Here is a 21,040-nt window from a genome sequence, read left to right on the forward strand (position 1 = left end):
GAATGGCGAGGGAAGAGGCACCATGTACACCCCAACTGTCTCCCCAACTCCCAACCAAAGCATGAATCAGGAACCCAAAGAGGTCTCTTTAAATTATACACACCCGGACCTGCCTCCCAAAACTCTTCAGATCCTCCAACTATCTCCAAGAAGAAAATCACCACACACCCATAGAGGATGTAACGAACACATAAGAGGAGCAGAAAATAGAGTAAGAACTACAACACTACACAATATAAACACCTGACCAAACCGAACAATCTCTACAAAATTTGAGTTTGGGAGAATGCTGTGGAAATATGACATCTAAGCCCTTTTCCATTTGATAATTTCTATAATTTTTTAGTGGAAATAGCGCTGCTCCCCTTCTACGGGAATTGGCATATGACCCAGGTTGGGCCAATCACCCCTCTATCTCAGTGGGCAGGCATGGGACCTAGCCAATCAGAGTGTTTTCCTGGGATTTTTTCAAAGTGGAGCTAGTATGAAAGTGCTTTTTCCACTTTGGTCAAGAAAGTATAAGTATACGAGAGCAAAGCTTCCAGAGAGCATGTCCTTCACCCCAGAGATAAGCCAGACTAGGAAAATAAACCTGGTGCACAAAGAAAAATGGAGATCAAGAAAGAAAAGAAACAATCCTGAAGGGATTTTGGTTTCTAATTATAGGCAAACCTATGACTTCCCCTTTTGCCTTGAATTAGTTGTGAATTGGATTGGGTTGCATTTTTACTACTTCTGAACAAGAGAGTTTGGTAATTCCTATTCTATTTTAAATTGTAAACTCTGGGAGGGTACAAACCAGGCTTGATAGATATTATACACGGAATACACTACCTGAATAGTGGTGGCCGTAGTGGCAATGGTGAGGGTGACGTTAACAACAAAACCTATTGAATGCTGATTACATCCCAGGCCCTGCTTTAGTACCACCACAGTACCTATGATATGGGTACTATATTATCTCGATTTTTACAGTTGAGGAAACCGAGGCACCTAGACATGAGGTAATTTGCCCAAGATGGCGTAGCTAAAAAATTACACAGCCAGGATTTGAACCTAAGCACTCTGGCTCCAGAGCCCACACTCAAACCACCGTAACAGTCCTCCTCATCATGACAAGTCAGTTAACTGGGCAGTTAACGATGTATCATCTACATTAAAGCACAGAGACCAAAATTACTCTCAACTTTGAGAATGTTTGACCTTCTGAACATTCCAACTGCTTGACATTTCAGATCTTAGTGAAAGTAGCCTACTTCACTACCGGGATTTACATGCGAATTTCTTGGAAAATGCCCTGAGGAAACAGCTCCATCTGTAAGTAAATGGAACATGATAAATGATGACAGTCTAATGGGAAGTGCCTTGCAGAGGCTGAACACCCTGAACTATTTCTACTTGACTTGTGGTTTGACCTAGAGCCAATCGCTCCACCCTTGACCTAGACTCTGAGCTCTGTTTATTTCTGATTTAATAAATGGTAATTTTCAATGTCTCCTCACAATAAAAAGAGGGCATTTTTAAGGCAAATGACAGCAATGCATAAAGCTTTTCATGTTTCTTAGAAGATATTAGCTAGACAAATATAAGAGAAGTTTGTAATCTCACTGTAATAATATTAGCTAAAACCTATTGAGTGCTTACCAGGTGTCAGCACTTTACAAAGTCTGTGCATCAGCCCATTTAAAGCTCACAGGAACCTTATATTGCAGATACTACCATTATTTCCATTCAACAGGTGAGGAAACAATATTTGGGTGGTTAAATTACTTGTGAATTTTTTACATAGTGTGATGGTTCTTAACCTTATGCGTCAACTTGGCTAGGCTATGGTGCCCAGATGTTCAGTCAAACATCAGTCTAGATGTTGCTTTGAAGGTCTTTTTTAGACAAAATTAACATCCAAATCAGTAGCCTTTGAGTAAAACAGATTTCTCATCACAACGTGGGTGGGTCTCATGTAATCAGTTGAAGACATTAAGAGAAAAAAGACTGAGATCCCCCGAGGAAGAAGGATTGTGCCTCCAGACTGCCTTCAGATTTGAGCTGCAACATCAAGTCTTTCCTGGGTCTCCAGCCTGCCGTGGAGAATTCAGACTTTCAGGCCCCACAATCACATAAGCCAATTTCTTAAAATCTCTTTCTCTCACTCTCTTTCTCTCATGTATGTATGTCTATGCATACATCCTATTGGTTCTGTTTCTCTGGAGAACCCTGACTAACACACATATACTCATAGTAACTGGAAAAGTTTGGATTTAAACTGAGTCAACCTGATTAGAAAGTCCACCCAAAGGTTTTTTCAACTCATAAAATTTTTTTAGCCATTCTCATTCTTTGTGGGGCCATGGCTCTAGTGTCTCTGAAAACTGGCAGTACCATTGGTCTCGGAAAAAAATAAATAAATAAAGACAAGAGGTAGTCTATCACTTTCTTGTATGGAATTTATTTCTCTTGCCCACAGTCTAAATTTAATTAAGCCCAATCAAGCATCTTTGGATCCTGCCCTCCAAATCTGTGTGATTTGTCATCACTCAGTGCTAAACTCCACTGTGTACAGTTATTTAGCTTGTCACATACCCTCTTCCCTAGCATCTCAAGACCATGGTGAAATTCAATCATGGGCACACGTCTCTTGCAATGGGAGAAGGAGCAGGGCTAATAGAAAGTAGAATAGCAAAGTGGAAAGAGCAGCCTTTGAAGTCAGGCAGATTTGGGTTTGAATCCTGACTTGATCACAGACTCACTTTATAACCTTGAGCAAACTGCTATAAGTCCCTTAACCTCACTTTTCCTACCTGTGAAATGGAGAAAGCCGTACCTATCTTGAAGTATTGTTTTGAAAACCAAGAAAACAAGCAGAGCAAAAGCACAGTGGATGTATTCAAGAAGGCACTTCCCCTTTAGAATTTAAAGCCACTTGTCTGTTTCTTAAGCTCATTTATAATCAGGCAACTGTTGTTGTTTGACCGTATTTCATTGACATTGCTGTGATCTGGGGTGAAGGCTAAGTCCACAATTATTCCATCTTCTATCTGACTTGGCAGCGTGTCACACAGAGTGCTTTAAAAACCCTGGGCTCCCTTTAGAGACCACAAAAAAAGAGGGTTAAGGGTGGAATCAGAAAATCAATTTAGTTTCCGTCTAGGCAGCCTTTTTGCTGTAATGTTTCTTGAACAACATAATGGCTCTGTGGAGCTGATGACAGAGGGCAACAGAAGAAACAGCCCAGTTTTGATGCAAACTCGTCTGTTGCAGCTAAGCTGGCATTCCAAGGACAGCAGATTCCTCAGCACTGGAGGCAATACTTGCAGAAACTGTAGCAATCAGCCACACTCAGGTACGCCCAGAGCATCTAAGAGCCAAGCTCTGGGTTGGGTATACTGCCTGCTGTCTATACTTTAATTCTGTAAATAAGGCTTGTTTGTTTTTTACTGGCTGTGAGGTGCAGTGGGATTCTGACCTCCACCCCCTTATCTGTATGCCCATGTCCTAACCGTCTTTCAAGGCCCAGGACAATGGCCATGGCGTCAGGGAAGCTTCCTCTGATGTTCCCAACTGGAAGTCAGCTCTTCCTCTTTTAAACCCCCACCAATCTTGACCTCTGTTTTTCTTAATACCTTTTCCATTTTCCCCCATTGTTTTACATGGATGTGTTTTTATAAAGTATCTTCTCTCACCTATTAGACTGCTTTTATGCCACCAAATCACTGAGCTCAGTGTCTGGCACTTGAACATATAACTCAGTATATCTTTGCTGAACAAAAGTATTAAGATATGGTCCCCACCCTGCAAGAATGGACAAGCCTACACAGGAGAAATAACACCAACTACATTAAGGCAATTATTATGGATTTGATATAAGAATTGTTAAGGAGCTGGCCCGGTGGCGTATTGGTTAAGTTCGCACATTCCGCTTCTCTGCAGCCCGGGGTTTGCCGGTTGGGATCCCGGGTGCGGACATGGCACCACTTGGCACGCCATGCTGTGGTAGGCATCCCACATATAAAGTAGAGGAAGATGGGCATGGTTGTTAGCTCAGGGCCAGTCTTCCTCAGCAAAAAGAGGAGGATTGGCAGCAGATGTTAGCTCAGGGCTAATCTTCCTCAAAAACAAAAAAGAATCGTTAAGAGAAGGAAGGTGTGGGTTGGACTGGTATACTCAGGGAAGGCTTCTTGAAAGAGTAAGGAATGAATTGGGCCTTAAGGGTTGATTTTGAACTGCATAGAGAACAAATAGATGGAAGGCAGCAATAAAGACAGGAGAGTGGAAAGTGCACATCTTTGCCTAACATAGTGAAGAAAGATCTTAACAGGGTACAGCTCAAGGAGGAGAGGGAAACAGTACAGAGGGACTGACTGTGGCCAGAAAAATGTAGGACCTTGAAAAGCGACAACACAATCACTAAACAGAAGCCTGGGCTCAGTTCCCAGAACAGCAATGACTGACCTGTATATGCCTTAGTTGACAGCTGTTTAGAATTCTGCGGTGGAACATCATCAGTTCACTTCTGCAACACCCTGTGTCTTAATGAGCATGATTTGTAAAATACTTAAATGAGGCTGGTCCCCAGCTCAGAAATGACGGGAAGGTGAACACGGGTGCACTCACCCTGTGGGATCCCACAGGACTTGTACATAATCTTCTTCAGAGCACAAACCATACACTGTTGTAATGTCCTTGTCTACATGTTCATAATCCCCAGTAGGCATGAATTTCTCCAGGATATCTTAGTCATGGATTGTGTAATTATAAGAGAAAAAGAAGCCCACCTTTTTTTAAAAAAAAAGAGAAAAAAGCTTAAATAAAGAGAAAGTTATTTTAAGGTTGCAGTGCAATCCTACAGATCACAATGGGGGCGAGTACAGGCAGTCCTCCCCAGAACCGGGACGTGTCCAGTCTCTCCTTCTGCAGCCTCTGTGTTATCACGTCTGCCAAGCCCTGGACCTTTGGTCCTCCCACCCTCTGAAGCACACCTTCCTCTCAAAGACAAACCATATTTCATGGATTCCAGAATTCACATTTTCCCAGATTTAACATCTCTATATCCCACAAATAGCTTAACTTCCAGTGACATACGATGCAGTTGGGGCCATGAGTTCCTCAGGTAGAAAAGCAGAGCACCCAGGCTTGAGAATGGTATCACTACATCAGAGGAAAATTCCAGAGTCCAGGGAAGGACATTTTTTAAAGAAATGCTCCATTACCAATGCTCTCAATGGCACAGGAAATAATACAGGATAGAAAAAGTGATTCCCAAGAGTTGGACTCTGAAGATGAAATTTTAAGAACACCTTAACGGTTTATTTTGCTTGTATTTTCCTGGCAATGAGAAACAGGAAAATTCAAAAGCATAACATATAAGAGAAAAAAACTATAATTAAAAAGTCTAAAAGAGGGGCTAGCCCGCTGGCATAGTGGTTAGGCTCATGTGTGCTCCACTCCGGGTTTGGATGCCAGGCACTGACCTACACACTGCTTTTCAAGCCATGCTATGGTGGCATCCCATATACAAAATAGAGGAAGACTGGCACAGATGTTAGCTCAGGACCAATCTTCCTCAAGCCAAAAGAGGAAGGTTGGCAAGAGATGTTAGCTCAGGGCCAATCTTCCTCACAGAAAAAAAAAGGTCTAAAAGAGCTCTTTCAACCCTTGTAAAATAAAAATTCTAAATGATGAAAAGGCATCATGCCATAGTATAAGCAGCAGATTTTGTCTTTCTGAGTGGCAGACTTACAACTGATGATGTCTTTTACTTGCTGCTTCCCTTTGACTCCAGGTAACGGTTGCCAGGTCTTCAGGTCACAATTCTAAATGACATGAAGAGCAGGCCCAATTCTGTCTGCTTGCATCGACCTCTATCTTTTGCTTTCAGATTTCCAGGAAAGACAGCATACTTGCCCCAGCTTCAGTCAGATGTCCACCCCAACTGAATCAGCTAGAAGTGAGGGGAGTAGAATCAGTATAGATTAGAAGAGGAAATAGATGGGGATAGATGGAGACACAGCCAGGATGCCCAAAGAAGAGGAAAGAAGAGCATCTGGACCAGAAGCAAATGAGGTACTTCATTGCCCCAAGTGGTGGAGAGGTAGCATACCAGAACCAGGCTCTTCTTCTACTGGTGTAATGTTCGTTTTGTTTCGTTTTCGGTATATTGCTAGGATCTCTTTTTGCAAATTACCTCTTAACAGACCACCTGTAGACTTTTTTCATAGACTCAGTTCTCAACTAATTCTTCAGTCTTATTTAATAGAGCCCTGAGTTTAAATACCCCTAATGCCAGATATTACTTGCTAATTCTCCATACCATCCCCTTCCCTGTATCAAAAGGGGCTGAAAGCGTGGAACTATATCACTCAGAATCCCTCTGCCAGCAGAGTTCCAGTGAGATGTGGCCAAGAGAGACCCTCATGTGAGACCCAGAAAGGAGAGGAGAAGGTGGAGCCAGTACTCTCTGACAGTATATGTAGGCAGCCATGTGGGGGTTGGCATTTGCCAGGCATGGGTTTTGCTCGAGGCTTTCAGCGGTCTTCCTGAGGCTTACCCACCTGGGAGTGACAGCCAGCCAAGATAAGTAGCAAACTACCTGAAACCTTTACCCTTTAGGATTCCTGAAAGCCTGGAGTGGCCATGCTGACCTTTGCTCTCTAGCCTTTCAACGGTGGTGTAACCTTCTAATCTCCTTTATTAAATGGTTTCCTATTCAAAATACCTAAGATGGCTGCTGTTGTCTTTACTGAACCCTGACTGGCCCATCCTTTTAAATAGTGGTTCTCAAACTTATACGTGCATAAAAATTTCTTGGAGGGCTATGTAAAAATTCAGATTTGGCAGTTCTGGAATGAGCCCAGAGAGCTGCATTTTTATCAAGCATTCCAGGTGACTCTGACGCAAGTGGCCTGAGTCCACACTGAGAAACACTGCTCTAAATATATAGGTGAGGACTCCTGAGCCCTGTGGACCCAACCACTCTTACTGGAAAATATTCTGATGCCCAGATCAATCACCCCAGATAAGCAGTACTCTTTGCAACCTAGTGCCCCAAACAAAGGTTATTCCTATCTGGAGGTGTGCTTATCATATTCTTCAAGTTGCTAGCTCACCAGAAACCTGTTATATCTGAGAAAATACTTATCTATGTAGTGCAAGAGAGTTTAAAGATGCAGAGAGCAGGGTTGGACCTAGGATCAAATCCTGGCTTTGCCATGTACTAGTGTATGACATTAAGCAGGTCACTTAACCTCTCTGAGCATCAACTTATTCATCTGTAAATACTTACCTCACAGAGTTGATCATCATATATAATAGGCTTAATGTCTAACTTTGCCACTCACACCTTGAAATCCATAAACATGGGAACTATAGATATTTATTGTTTTATCATCAAACTTTGTTCAACAAATAATTATTGAGCACTTAATATATGCCAGACTATACGCTAGATCCAAATGAGGATATTATGCTTAACCCAATGTTTAGAAGAATTCACGCTCACAAAATTTTGTTCATCATCACCATCAGCTAAGATCAGCGGCTTACTTTTAAGAGCCTGTTGTAAATGCCAGATACATGAGTAAGTCATAAAGGGCAAACAACAGTATGTAAAAAATAATACTTCATACAATAATAGCAGCATCGTATTATATCAACAGAATCAAAGTGTGATGGAAGGAAATAGTTAAATCCTTACATTGGAGCTAACCAATCTGGTCTTATCACGCTCAATGGCAGCTGCACAGAGAGCATGGCTCTTAGAGCAAGACTGGCAGAAAATGATCTCATTGCCACTCAATGGTAATGAGATTTTCTAATTTGGAGTTTTAACTTGGCATTCTCTATCTTGTGAAATGCTTCCCAAATTAGACTTCCAGCACCTATGGGGAAAGACCCTGAATGCCCATTAATTTGAAATGAACCATCAGTTCACACCCCTTCTGGTTCCCTGAGTGAATGGTCATTGCACTTGGTAATAGGCTGTCACTCCTGGGCATCTGATCTGACCTGAGCCCCACTGATGCAGGAGGACAGAAGACACCCCCCGTTAACTGAAAGAAGCCCTTATGTCCTCCTCAGCTCCCTGCATGTGTGAGCAGACACCAAGATTGATGGTGGAGAGCCTCCATTTGCACTTTATGCACTTAAAGTGACGAGGCTAGACCCTGGGAAATGTTTGGGCATAATTCACCTCCAACAACCCAGGCCACCCTTCAACCATTCCCTTACAATCAATCATAAGATGCTTTCCCATCACACAGACAAACAGCCAGAGTGATTTTACATCTTACCCACAGTGTTCTACTTCTCATGTTCAGTTGTATATCAACCTTTTGACTTTTACAAGAAGCTAATATGCGTTGAATGCTTACTAAATTCCAGGCACCACCAAGCACCTTGCATGCGTTATCATATTGATTCTTCACAAGAACATTATGAGGTAGCATATTTTTTACTCCTTTACAAAAGAGAAAATAGGGACCTAAGTCATACAGAAAGTTGCAGCCATTGCTCTGTCTGACTTCAAAGTGCATGCTCACCACCACTGTCCTGTGCTGCCCCCTAATATTTATCTGTGAAAAGGAAAGTGTTACATTGAGTTAGAGCAGCTGTCAGCAAATTTTTTCTGTAAAAGTCCAGAGAGTAAATATTTTAGACTTTTCCCACTACTAAGGTCTCTGTCCTGACTACTGAGCTCTGTTTTTATGGCATGAAAGCAGCCAGAGGCAATAGGAAAACAAGTAGGTGTGGTGGCTGTGTTCCCATAAAATTTTATTTACAGAAACAGGCAGTGGGATGGATTTAGCCTGCGGACCATTCTTGCAAACCCCTGAGTTAAGGGAATGTCAAGCCAAACAGATAAAGGCTGTCACACGAACTTGCCTCAGTTGTTTGGGGTTTCTAAGGACAAGCCCCAGAATGCACAGTTTCTACATCCTTTTTGCAGCCACTACCTCCCAACCCCAAGCTCCTGCTCTCCTGAGAAAGGCATGATTGAGAGCCCCCTAGTGAAGTTCCTGAAGGCCTTCTTCACTGAGAAAAGAGAATAGAGACTCATTGGTTTCTCTCACTGCCAGGTCCCTGCACCATAACACAGTGCCTCAAGCATGGCCATTCATCATCCTCCTTTTAGAATGTCCTCTGTGCCTTTCACCTCATGGCGGGAGTCAGGTTCCCCTTTGCCCTGTACATCTTTCCCTCATGAGGAAGAAGGTTAGTGACACTAAAAATACCAAACGAAATAGGAAGAACAACTGGAAAATTAAAACATGGTCTGCTGGTAAGAGTAATAACACTTAGTAGATGTGTGTATAGCCACCATTTACCATTTGTGCATAATGCCCATGCAACACAATAACAATTATGAATATTGATTGGGAGATACGAACTTTGTTGTAAGTTGTATTTGATTACAACGATGAACTGTGCTCATACTCTCAGCTTTCACAGTTTGTTGCACATGAAGCATGAGTGTGTCCGCTCACAATTAAATAGCATGATGCAAAGCATCGGTCCCCATCCCTAGTTTCTCTCACATTTTTCAGATAATCCATATAATGTCCACACTAATAAAAGAGCAAATCCTCTTGCCATAAGGCAGCACATTGTAATGGGAATGGAACGCTGGATTTAGAATATTAATTGCAAGCCATTTATCAACGTGTCGGGCACAGGACTAAACAGATTGCATAAATTATCTCATATTAACCTCAGCAACTTCATGATGTAAGTACTATTATCACCTCTGTATTACTAATGAAGAAACTGAGGCTTGCCCTCAGAATAAGTATTTTTTCCATTGCCTCTATGACAGTGTAGGATTTTGCTGTTACCTCCTGGCAAGAAAAATCATTGTGCCTTCAGGAACTGATAAACAATTTTTAAAGTGTCCATGCTTCCTATCATGAGATCAGGGCCCCACATAAACGCAGAGGAGCTCCTCTGGGATTATCACAGCATGGCTTCACTCTGATGTCGAGCAAAGACGAACAGGGTGAACGACCTGAGTGGGTCAGAGTGCCAGACACTGATGGTCCCTTTCAAGGCCTTAGGAAGACAAAAGAGAGCAGTTAGAGGCAAAAGATTAGATGACTACATGGCAACATGAGTATATCTTAAAAGCACAATATTGATTGAAAAAGGAGTAAGAAGCTGAAATATTTGACACACGATATAATTTAAAAGTTCATTCACGTAAAATAGCAATGCACATTTTGGAAGAAATATGCACAGCAAAGAAGTAGGAATTAAACAATTAGAATGATTGCTATAGTGAAGAGAGGGAGATGGGAGTAGGTATAAAATAGAGATAAAAATGAAGAAAGAAAAAAATAAACAGCAACAGTCTTGCAAAGAGCAATAAGAATCATGTACCATGAACCGAGACATGTCATTATTCAATCCACTGAAACTGAGGTCTAAGAAAGAAAACAGAACAAATGTCTTCCATCCAAAGGATAACTAAACAATGAAAATTATCACGATAAAGACACCTGTGTAGGAAGATTAGGGGCTGATCTAGGCTGAATCAGCTGCATACCCAAAACAATACAATGTGGACTTCTAGAAAATAAAGAATGTCTGTAATATAGCCTTGACAAAACAAGGGCACAGCCGTCAGCAATGCAAAATTACTCTTATTGAGCCATGGTCCTGGCCCAGTAATAGTTTCTCAGGGATAAACTGACAGCTCAGTAATAGATTGAAGAGACATAGCCATTAATATATCCACTGTACTAATCCATTTCTTAAATTAACATTGTATAAAATTAAACGTCACGCAAACAAGATATACTTGTTCATTAAATGTAGTTGAAAAGAGGGAAAGGGTAGTGATCTCTGAGGCTAATGGATGTCCCTAATCAGGCCAGAATCTTTGTGGCATTGGCTAATGCAAATAGGGGGAAGATTGTGTCATGTCCCAGCCAGATACCAAAAAAGGTTAGATCATGGCATAAGAGAAGAATCTTTACTTCTTCTCAATTTTCCAAACATCACATGTTTTATATCTCCAGATGATTCACTAACTGTCTTAAGAGCCAAAGACCACTGAATAAAGTAAGAACAGAAAAAAAGGGTGGGGGGGAGATTGCTCACTCACACAGCTCAGCTGACGTTGGAGTTTTGGGGGAACTCATTTACTTTCAAATGTATGCCTGATAGCCTACTCTCAAAGTAAAGCACCCTACTTTTGCTGTCACCATCTACAAGCTTACAATCAGGAACATCAAATGACAATGATAGTTTCACAGGAATTGCTCACATTCACGAGTTATACCAACACCCGATGGACTACCTGAGTGAGAATTCTAAATGAGCGCTGGTGTTGACAATTACAAGAATAACATTGAATTTCAAGAGACTTAAAACCCAACAGCTATAAAGTCTACTAGTCCAGTAATTGGGGATAGACTCACTTCCTGGCCTTCATCATCTCATCCATACATGAGACCAAAGTAAAGAGTAATGTGTCCTTATGGCATAATACAGGGGTAAAGACATTAGTTCTAGAGGAAGACAATCCTGAGGCTGAATTCTACCTCTCCCACTTTACCAGCTGTATGATCTTGGGCAAATTACTTAACTTCTCTAAGCCTTAATTTCCTCACGTGTAAAATGGGAGAAACAGTAGTATGCCTCATCGGAATTAAATGAGATAATACATTTAAACATTTAGCACAGATTACTGAACACAGTTGAGTACTTAATAAACATTAGTTATTACTTAAATTAACCTGCCAGTACACTCTAAAGGATTGACTCAAGTAGCATCTTTTAATCGTTCAGAACAAACCACTCCTAGAGATTTATTTTTTAATATGTTTTATATTTGTGTCTACATGTCTACTCAATTAGAAAATAGAGTTATTTCATAATTCTAAGTCTCTGGTACCCTGTTAGAGATCAGTACTTAAAGAAAGAGAAGGGATTTATCTTTCTTGAAAAATAAAGCTATTTGTGTTAATTAAATCAGTCAAAAAATATTCCTTGAACACCTTTCATCATAGCCAGGATTTACAGCTGCTAGGATTTTAGCTGCTAGGATTACAGCAGTGAAAAATTATGATATATTCTGAAACTCCCCAGTTCTGTTAGCACTGAGAGAGGGTTCCTAGTCTTTGTTGCACTTACTTGGACATTCTCTATTATTTAGTAGTTCAGTAATGTCCAAAGCTTTGGGGGAAAATCCCACCAGTTTACCTGAGTTTGTTGAAGGTAGATTTATCCACAGCACTCTGTCAATTCATAGTAGCAGCAGCAATCTTAAATTACTAGCAAGGAAGAAAGAGAGAGAAAGGGAGAGAAGAAGGAAGGAAGGAAGAAAGGAATGTAGGAAGGGAGAATGGAAGGAAAGGAAGAAGGGATGAAGAAGGGAGAATTTGCTTACAAAACCAAAAGATCTGGGGATAAAACTTGTGGCTTCAGACACAGCAGGACCCATGGACTCAAGCATTGCCATCAGGGATCAATTCTGAGGCTCTAGTCATGTATATAAACATTATAATCACTGGCAGTGCAAGACTCACATTCTAGGTCTTAGCAATATGAGAGGAAAAGAGAACATCTTCTCCAATAGCACTGGTGGAAAAGCCCCAAGGAGGATTCTCATTGGTCTAAATTGGTCACATAATCCATACATGAACCAAGAACCATAGGACAGAAGAATTCTGTTAAGATAGTAAGAAAGGAAAAAGCAAAAACAACATATGCCCCCATGTTAGTAATTAAGCAAAAGCCATCAAAGCAACGTGGTGCTATCTTTCTGACTATCCTGATCTGGACCAGGAACTATTTGAGTTAAGTCAAAATACTCTCTGTGTTAAGTCAGTAAGAAGGAAATAAGAGATATTCATTTGTTTTCCCAGGAAGTAATGCTTATGTTTGATTCCAACATAGTATCAAATTCTACATTTAATTTTCTACAATAGAATCTCTCAACAAGTACTCAGAAAAATGAATTCACGTTTTAGGATGTTTAAATCAATAGCAGAGTTTGGTGGGGGTGTTCAGTAGTCAATTAAGTTTGGGAAACTTTGGCTTATACAACGTTCAGTAGATTTCTTAACTGAAGAATTTCTCCAAGATTGTACTACGTTAACGTGTGTCATGAATCACCAAAAGTGGTGACTTAGTATGCTTTACTTCTCAAATTAACTTGACCATGGAATCCTTTAGTTACACAGAGAATCTTGTAGGTCTGGTGTTCAGTGGAAGACAAGCTAGAATCCTCCACTCCACAATGAGATGGAAACAACCAGCTTTCTCTGTGCACATGAAACCTGCTGCATAGTGTTATGAATACAGCACAGATCTTCACATCAGCACTGTGTTTGAATCTCAGTTTGTCACTTTTATCCAAGACCAAATTACTTAAACCTCTCTGAGGCCCAGTTTCATCATCTATACAAAATGAATGTTTTGATTTATAAGATAATTTGTTATAGAGTCTAGGGTAATACCCAGCTGAATGAACATGCTAGTTGGTGCTAGTTTCATTTCATTCTGAACTGACCTAGGCCTGGTATAAACTTCTACCTAAATTAGCAAACAACAATAATCCTGCAACAAGGGATATGTTCCTGTTTCCCAGTATTAATGCAAGTCCTACCCAGAAGAGTCCACTAGTACAGATTCAGATGAAGGTTAGAAGAGGAAAAGAAGCCAAATATCTTTGGTGAATTAAAATAGGCTAAACTATTAAGAAAGAGCATCTGAGCCCAGCATAGCATAGTAAGTCAAAGTCCAGGAGCTGGACTCAGGATTAGGTTTGGATTATCTGGACGACCTTGTGCATGTTACTAAAACCCTCTAAGCCCTAGTTTCCTGGTGTGTAAAATGGGGATAATTATATCACTTCAGATGATTGTTGTGAAGATAAGGCACATAAGTCATTTACTGACTGAACCTGGTATATAATAAAGACTCAATATCAATATCAATCAAGGCCAGTTATGTTCAGCTACCATAACAATCAACCTCCACCAGTACAGTGACTTATTTCTTTATCACACTACATGTCTGTGTAACACAGGCAAGGTAGTTTTCCTCACCATTGTCACTCAGGGCCTGAGACTAATAGAGCAATGCCAACTCAAATGTTGCCAGCCATCATGTCTAATGGAAAGAATTCTCTGGAGGGCTCACACCAGCAATTGAATACCTGGCCTGGAAGTGACACATGACTCTTCAGCTCACAACTCAATGACCAAGACTAATGACATGGCCTCACTCAACTATAAGAGGAGCTAGAAGATACTCCTTGAGCCCCAAAGGAGAAGAAATGAAAATGTTTGCTGAGCAGCGTTACTGCCCACCACAAACATGTTAGCTATTATGGTCCAGAGCTTGTGCATAGTAGGCACATCATGTGTATTTGATGATTTCTTTGAAATGGCCAGCAGAGCAGAAAGACCAAGATTTGCAGCCAGTCAGCAGATTCATTAGGATATTTACAAAGAGACTCACTATAAAGAGAAAACTATGATAGCAGCAGCAACAAAAACAATGAGCAGACAGGAGGGAAGGACTTACTCAGTCTGAAGCATGGAAATTAAAATGGGAATGACAAGTGATGTAAGCTTCATGGCAGAGTGAGCTCTTCCCTTAGACTCTCCCCCTGCTCCCCGACTAAGATAGAATGAAAAGAACCTTCTCATACCAACAGAGGATATTCACACAACACAAAAGATCTCTGAGAGACCCTTGCAGCCACAGGTCTGAAGATGGAGGTGCTGGAACTCACGGAGGAAAGGGGTTCTCCTCTCCCTCCCCCAGTGGCAGCAAAACAGAGTGTGGGGCTGTGCAAGACTCTGAGAGGAGGTGGGGAGGGGCAGCCCACTGCGGGAACACCTTCACTCTCCAAGTTCCCTCATAGCCCATGGGAAAGTCCCACACAGACGTGGCTAGGCTATAGTAGGGGTGTCTTCATCAAGCCAGCACATAGGGAGAACAGGGCAGAATGCCCCTGGGATCATGCAGGCAAAAGAAAGTGTCCCTTACGTTACGTGGTGCTCCAGCTCAGCTGGTTGGCCAGAGTGCCTGTGAAGATTATACAAAAGCAGCAGCTGGGAGCAAGAGAGCTGGGGTCACTGTAGGCTCAGAATACACAGCTCTTGAACCCCACCCAGTGGTGGCAGGTGGAAGTTGCAACCAGATGATATTACTATGTGGAGGCACAAATCCAAGCCATCAAGTAGGAAAAGAAATATATTAATACTCCAGACCTGATGCAAAATGACAAGCACCCAGAAATCCATCCTGAAGGCACAGAAATTTACAATCTAAAAGACAAAGAATTCAAAATAGCTACCAAAAAGAAACTCTCAACAAGTTACTAGAAAATACACATAGACAGTTCAATGAAATTGGGAACTTCTCCACAAAAGAGATTGAAACTATAAAGAAAAACCAATCAGAAATGTTGGAGATGAAAAACACAGTAGATGAGATAAAGAAAAATCCAGACTCCCTGAATACAAGAGCTGACATTATGGAGGAGAGAATCTGCAGCCCAGAGGACAGAAATATAGAAAGCCTTCAGATGTAGGAGGAGAGACAACTAAGACTATAAAGAAATGAAGAAATTCTCCAAGAAGAATCTGACTTAATTATGAAGTGCAACATAAGGATTATAGGTATTCCAGAAAGAGAAGAAGAGAATGGAGCAGAAAGCTTGTTCAAAGAAAGAACAGCTGAGGACTTCCCAAATCTGGGGAAGGAGCTGGAAATACGAGTGAAAGAAGCTAATAGATCTCCAAATAATATCAATGTAAAAAGACCTTCTCCAATGCATAAGTAGTAAAGCTGGCAAAAGTCAATGATGAAGAAAAATTATTAAGGACAGCCAGGCAGAAGAAAATAACTTTCAAAGAACCCCTATTAGGCTTTCAGCAGATTTCTCAGCAGAAATTGTACAGGCTAGGAGAGAGTGGAATGATATATTCAAAATTCTGAAAAACAAAAACTTTCAGGCAAGAATATTCCATGCAACAAAAATATCCTTCAGATATGATGGAGAAATAAAAACTTTCCCAGATAAACAAAAGCTAAGGGAGTTCATCACCAGAAGATGCCACTATACAATAAATGATCAAGAAGCTCTCATACCTGAAAAAAAAGGTTTATGAAGCCTTGAGCAAGGAGATAAATAGGTAGACAAAATCAGAACATTTCAGCTCTCTATCAGAACAGGTTAGCAAACAATTATAAAATTAAAGAAAAAGGGAAGGAAATCATCGAAAATAAATATTATCTTGTCATTTTAACCACAAACTCATATACAAGATGGAATAAGTTGTGACAATAATAACTTAGGAGGGGAAGAGGATAAATATGGAATTAGCTTAGTCTAAGGAAATAAGAGACTATCAGAAAATTTTATAGAAACCTCATGATAACCACTAAACAAATAATCGGAACAGAGACACAAATGATAAAAAAGAGAACACTAAGAAAATCATCATAGAGTACTACCAAACTGGACTGGTAGTCCAAAATATATGGGACGAGAAATAAGGGAAATGCAGAAGAACGAGAAAACAAGCTATAAAATGGAAACATTAAGCCTTCATATATCAATAATCACTCTAAATCTAAATGGATTGAATCCTCTAATCAAAAGACACAGAGTGTCAGGATGGATTTAAAAACAAGACCCAACAATATGCTGCCTCCAAGAAACACATCTCAGCTCTAAAAACAAATACAGACTCAGAGTGAAGGGTTGGAAGACGATATTCCAAGCTAATGACAAACAAAAGAAAGCAGGTGTTGCCATACTTATGCCATACAAAGTAGACTTTAAGACAAAGCAGATAATGAGGGACAAAGAAGGGATATGATAAAATGATAAAAGGGACACTCCACCAAGAAGACATGACACTTATAAATACATATGAACCTAACTCAGAAGCACCAAAATACTTAAAGCAACCATTTACGGACCTAAAAGGAGATATTAACAGCAATACAATAACAGCAAGGGACCTTAACACCCCACTTACATCAATGGATAGGTCACCAAGACAGAAAGTCAACAAGGAAATAGTGGATTTAAGTGAAAAATTAGATGAGATGGACTTAATAGATAGATAATAACACTCCATCCAAAAACAACAGAATATATATTCTTCTCAAGTGCACATGGGGAACATTCTCAAGACCATATGTTGGGAAACAAGGCAAGCCTCAATAAATTTAAGAAGATTGAAATCATATCAAGTACCTTTTCCAACCATAATGCTATGAAACTAGAAATAAACTACAAGAAAAAAGCTGGGAAACTGACAAACGTGGAGACTAAACAACATGCTACTGAACAACGATGGATCATTGAAGAACTTAAAGGAGGAATAAAAAAATATCCAGAGGCAAATGAGAATGAAAATATACCATACCAACTCATATGGGATGCAACAAAAGTGGTCCTAAGAGGGAAATTCATAGGAATACAGGCCCACCTTAACAAACAAGAAAAATCTCAAATAAGCAATCTTAAACTACAACTAACAGAATTATAAAAAAGAACAAAGGCCAAAGTCAGCATAAGGAGGGAAATAATAAAAATTAGAGAAGAAATAAATGAAACTGAAGCAAAAAAAGAAACAGGGGAAAGGATCAATGAAACAAACATCTAGTTTTTTGAGAAGATAAACAAAATTGACAAACCCTTAACCAGGTTCACTAAGAAAAAAAGAGAGTAGTTTCTAATAAATAGAAATGAAAGACAATAAATCAAAACAGATAACTCAGAAATACAAAGGATTATAAGAGAATACTATGAAAAACTATATGCCAACAAATGGGACAATCTAGAAGAAATGGATAAATTCCTAGACTGATGCAACATCCCAAAACTGAACTAACAAGAAACAGAGAATCTGAATACACCATCACAAATAAAGAGATTGAAACAGTGATCAAAAACCTCTCAAAAAATAAAAGTCCAGGACCAGATGGCTTCTCTGGAGAATTCTACCAAACATTCAAAGATTTAATACCTATCTTTCTCAAACTATCCTGAAAAACTAAGGAAGAGGGAACCCTTCCTAACACATTCTACAAGGCCAACATTACTCAGATCCCAAAGCAAGACAAGGACAACACAAAGAAGGAAAATTACAGGCCAATATCACTGATGAACATAGATGCAAAAATCCTCAAAAAAAATATTGGCAAACTGAATGCAGCAACACATTAAAAAGATCATACACTATGATCAAGTGATATTTATACTGGGATGTAGGGATGGTTCAACATCCCCAAATCAATCAACATTGTACATCACATTAATGAAATGAGGAAGAAAAATCACATGATCATCTCAATAGGTGCAGAGAAAGCATTTGACAGGATCCAACATCCATTTATAATAAAAACTCTGAATAAAATGGGTACAGAAGGAAAGTACCTCAACATAATAAAGGCCATATATGACAAATGCACAGCCAAAAGAATACTCAATGGGGAAAAACTGAAAGCCGTCTCTCTGATAACAGGAACAAGACAAGGGCACCCACTCTCCCCATGCTTATTCAATGTAGTACTGGAGATTTTGGCCAGAGCAATTAGGCAAGAAAAAGAAATAAAAGAAGTCCAAATAGGTAATGAAGAAGTGAAACTCTCACTGTTTGCAGATGACATGATTTTACATATATAGATAGAAAACCCTAAAGAATCCATTGGAAAACTATTAAAAATAATAAAAACTACAGCAAAGTTGCAGGGTACAAAGTCAACTTACAAAACTCAGTTGCATTTCTATACTCTAATAATGAACTAAGAAAGAGAACTTGAGAATACAATACCATTTACAATGGCAACAAAAGAATAAAATATGTAGGAATAAATTTAACCAAGGAGGTGAAAGCCCTATACAATGAAAACTATAAGACATGAATGAAAGAAATCAATGATGACATAACAAAATAGAAAGATATTTCATGTACATTGATTGGAAGAATCAATATTGTTAAAATGTCCATACTACCTAAAGCAATCTACAGATTCAATGCAATCCAAAACAGAATCCCAATGACATTCTTCACAGAAATAGAACAAAGGATCCCAAAATTCATATGGAATAACAAAAGACCCCAAATAGCTAAAGCAACCCTGAGAAAAAAGAACAAAGCTGGAGGAATCATAATCACTGACTTCAAATTATACTACAAAGCTATAGTAATCAAAACAGCATGGTACTGGTACAAAAACAGACACACAGATCAATGGAACAGAACTGAAAGCCCAGAAATACAACCACACAACTATGGACAGTTAATCTTAACAAAGGAGCTAAGAACATACAATGGAGAAAGGAAAGTCGATTCAATAAATGGTGTTGGGAAAACTGGACAGTCACATGCAAAAGAATAAAAGTAGACCATTATCTTTTGCCATACACAAAAATTAATTCAAAAGGGATCAAAGACTTAAAGCTAAGACCTGAAATCATAAAACTCCTAGAAGAAAATATAGGCAATACACTCTTTGACATCAATCTTCGAAGGATATTTTCGAATACCATGTCTACTCAAGCAAGGAAAACAAAAGAAAAAATAAACAATTGGGGCTTCATCAGACTGAAGAGCTTCTGCAAGGCAAAAGAAACCAGGAAAAAAATGAAAAGACAACCCACCAACTGGGAGCAAATATTTGCAAGTCATATATCCAACAAGGGGTTAAACTCCAAAATACATAAAGAAATCACACAACTGAACAACAAAAAATCAAACAACCTGATTAAAACATGAGCTGAGGATGTGAACAGACATTTTTCTAAAGAAGATATACAGATTGCCAATAGGCACATGAAAAGATGTTCAACATCACTAATCATCAAGGAAACACAACTCAAATCTACACTAAGATATCACCTTACACCCATTAGAATGGCTATAATCACAAAGACAAAACATAGCAAAAGGTTGGAGAGGATGTGGAGAAGAGGAAACCCCCATACACTGCTGGTAGGAAAGCAAATTGGTGCAGCCTGCAGCCACTATGCAAAACAATATGGAGATTTCTCCAAACATTAAAAATAGAACTACCGTATGATCCAGCTATCCCACTACTACTTATGTATCCAAACAACTTGAAATCAGCAATTCAAAGAGACAACAATTCAAAGAGACCTGTGAACCCCTATGTTCACTGCAGCATAATTCCCAATAGCCAAGATGTGGAAGCAACCCAAGTGCCAATCGACTGATGATTGGATGACGAGAATGTGGTATGTATATATACATACATACATATACACAAACAAACACACACACACACACACACACACACACACACAATGGAATACTACTCAGCCATAAAAAGGGTAAAGTTGTCCCATTCAAAACAACATGGATGGACCTTGAGGGTGTTATGTTAAGTAAAACAAGCCAGAGAAAGACAAACACTGTATGATTTCATTCATATGTGGAAGATAAACTAACACACAGACAAAGAGAACAGTTTTGTGGTTACTGGAGGGGAAGGGGGTTGGGAGGTGGGCACAAAGGGTGAAGGAGCACATGTATATGGTGACTGACAAATATTAATGTATAACCTAAATTTCACAATGCTAAAACTATTATGACCTCAATTTAAAAAAAAAATACTCTGTCGGAAATATTACCAGTAAACCAAAGTCTTTCCATTTACAAAATCTAAAATCTTACTTAGTTGCTCACTAATTTGACTACCACTCCTTTTAAAGCAAAGAAATCCTATCTTTACTCACCAATGGCACTCACTGAAGTAAAATAAACCTTGTTAACCCAAGGGGGGAATAAATGGGAATGCTAAGGGCTATTGAATCTGTTTTGTCTCCTCTAGTCTAGGCCAAATTATTTAAAATTCTCTGAACCTCAGTTTCTTCATCTATATAAAATGAGGTTATATGCCTTATAGATAATGTATGCCAAAAACTCTAGGATACTACCCTGCTCATAGAATGCACTTGTTAATGCTAGTGTCATTTCATTTTAAATTGACCTAGACCTGATATAAACTTCTACCAAATGTAGCAAACTCCTGCACGAAATCTGAACAGGAC

General features: G+C 39.5%; 1 long non-coding RNA gene across 1 annotated transcript in view; it reads right to left on the reverse strand.

Annotated features, from left to right (window-relative positions):
- The window catches only part of LOC139074321 (uncharacterized), a 298,587-nt gene that overhangs the window by 110,342 nt on the left and 167,205 nt on the right, over positions 1–21,040 (reverse strand). The window lies entirely within an intron of this gene.

This window comes from Equus przewalskii, chromosome 11 (genome assembly GCF_037783145.1).
Source record: "Equus przewalskii isolate Varuska chromosome 11, EquPr2, whole genome shotgun sequence".
NCBI lineage: Eukaryota > Metazoa > Chordata > Mammalia > Perissodactyla > Equidae > Equus > Equus przewalskii.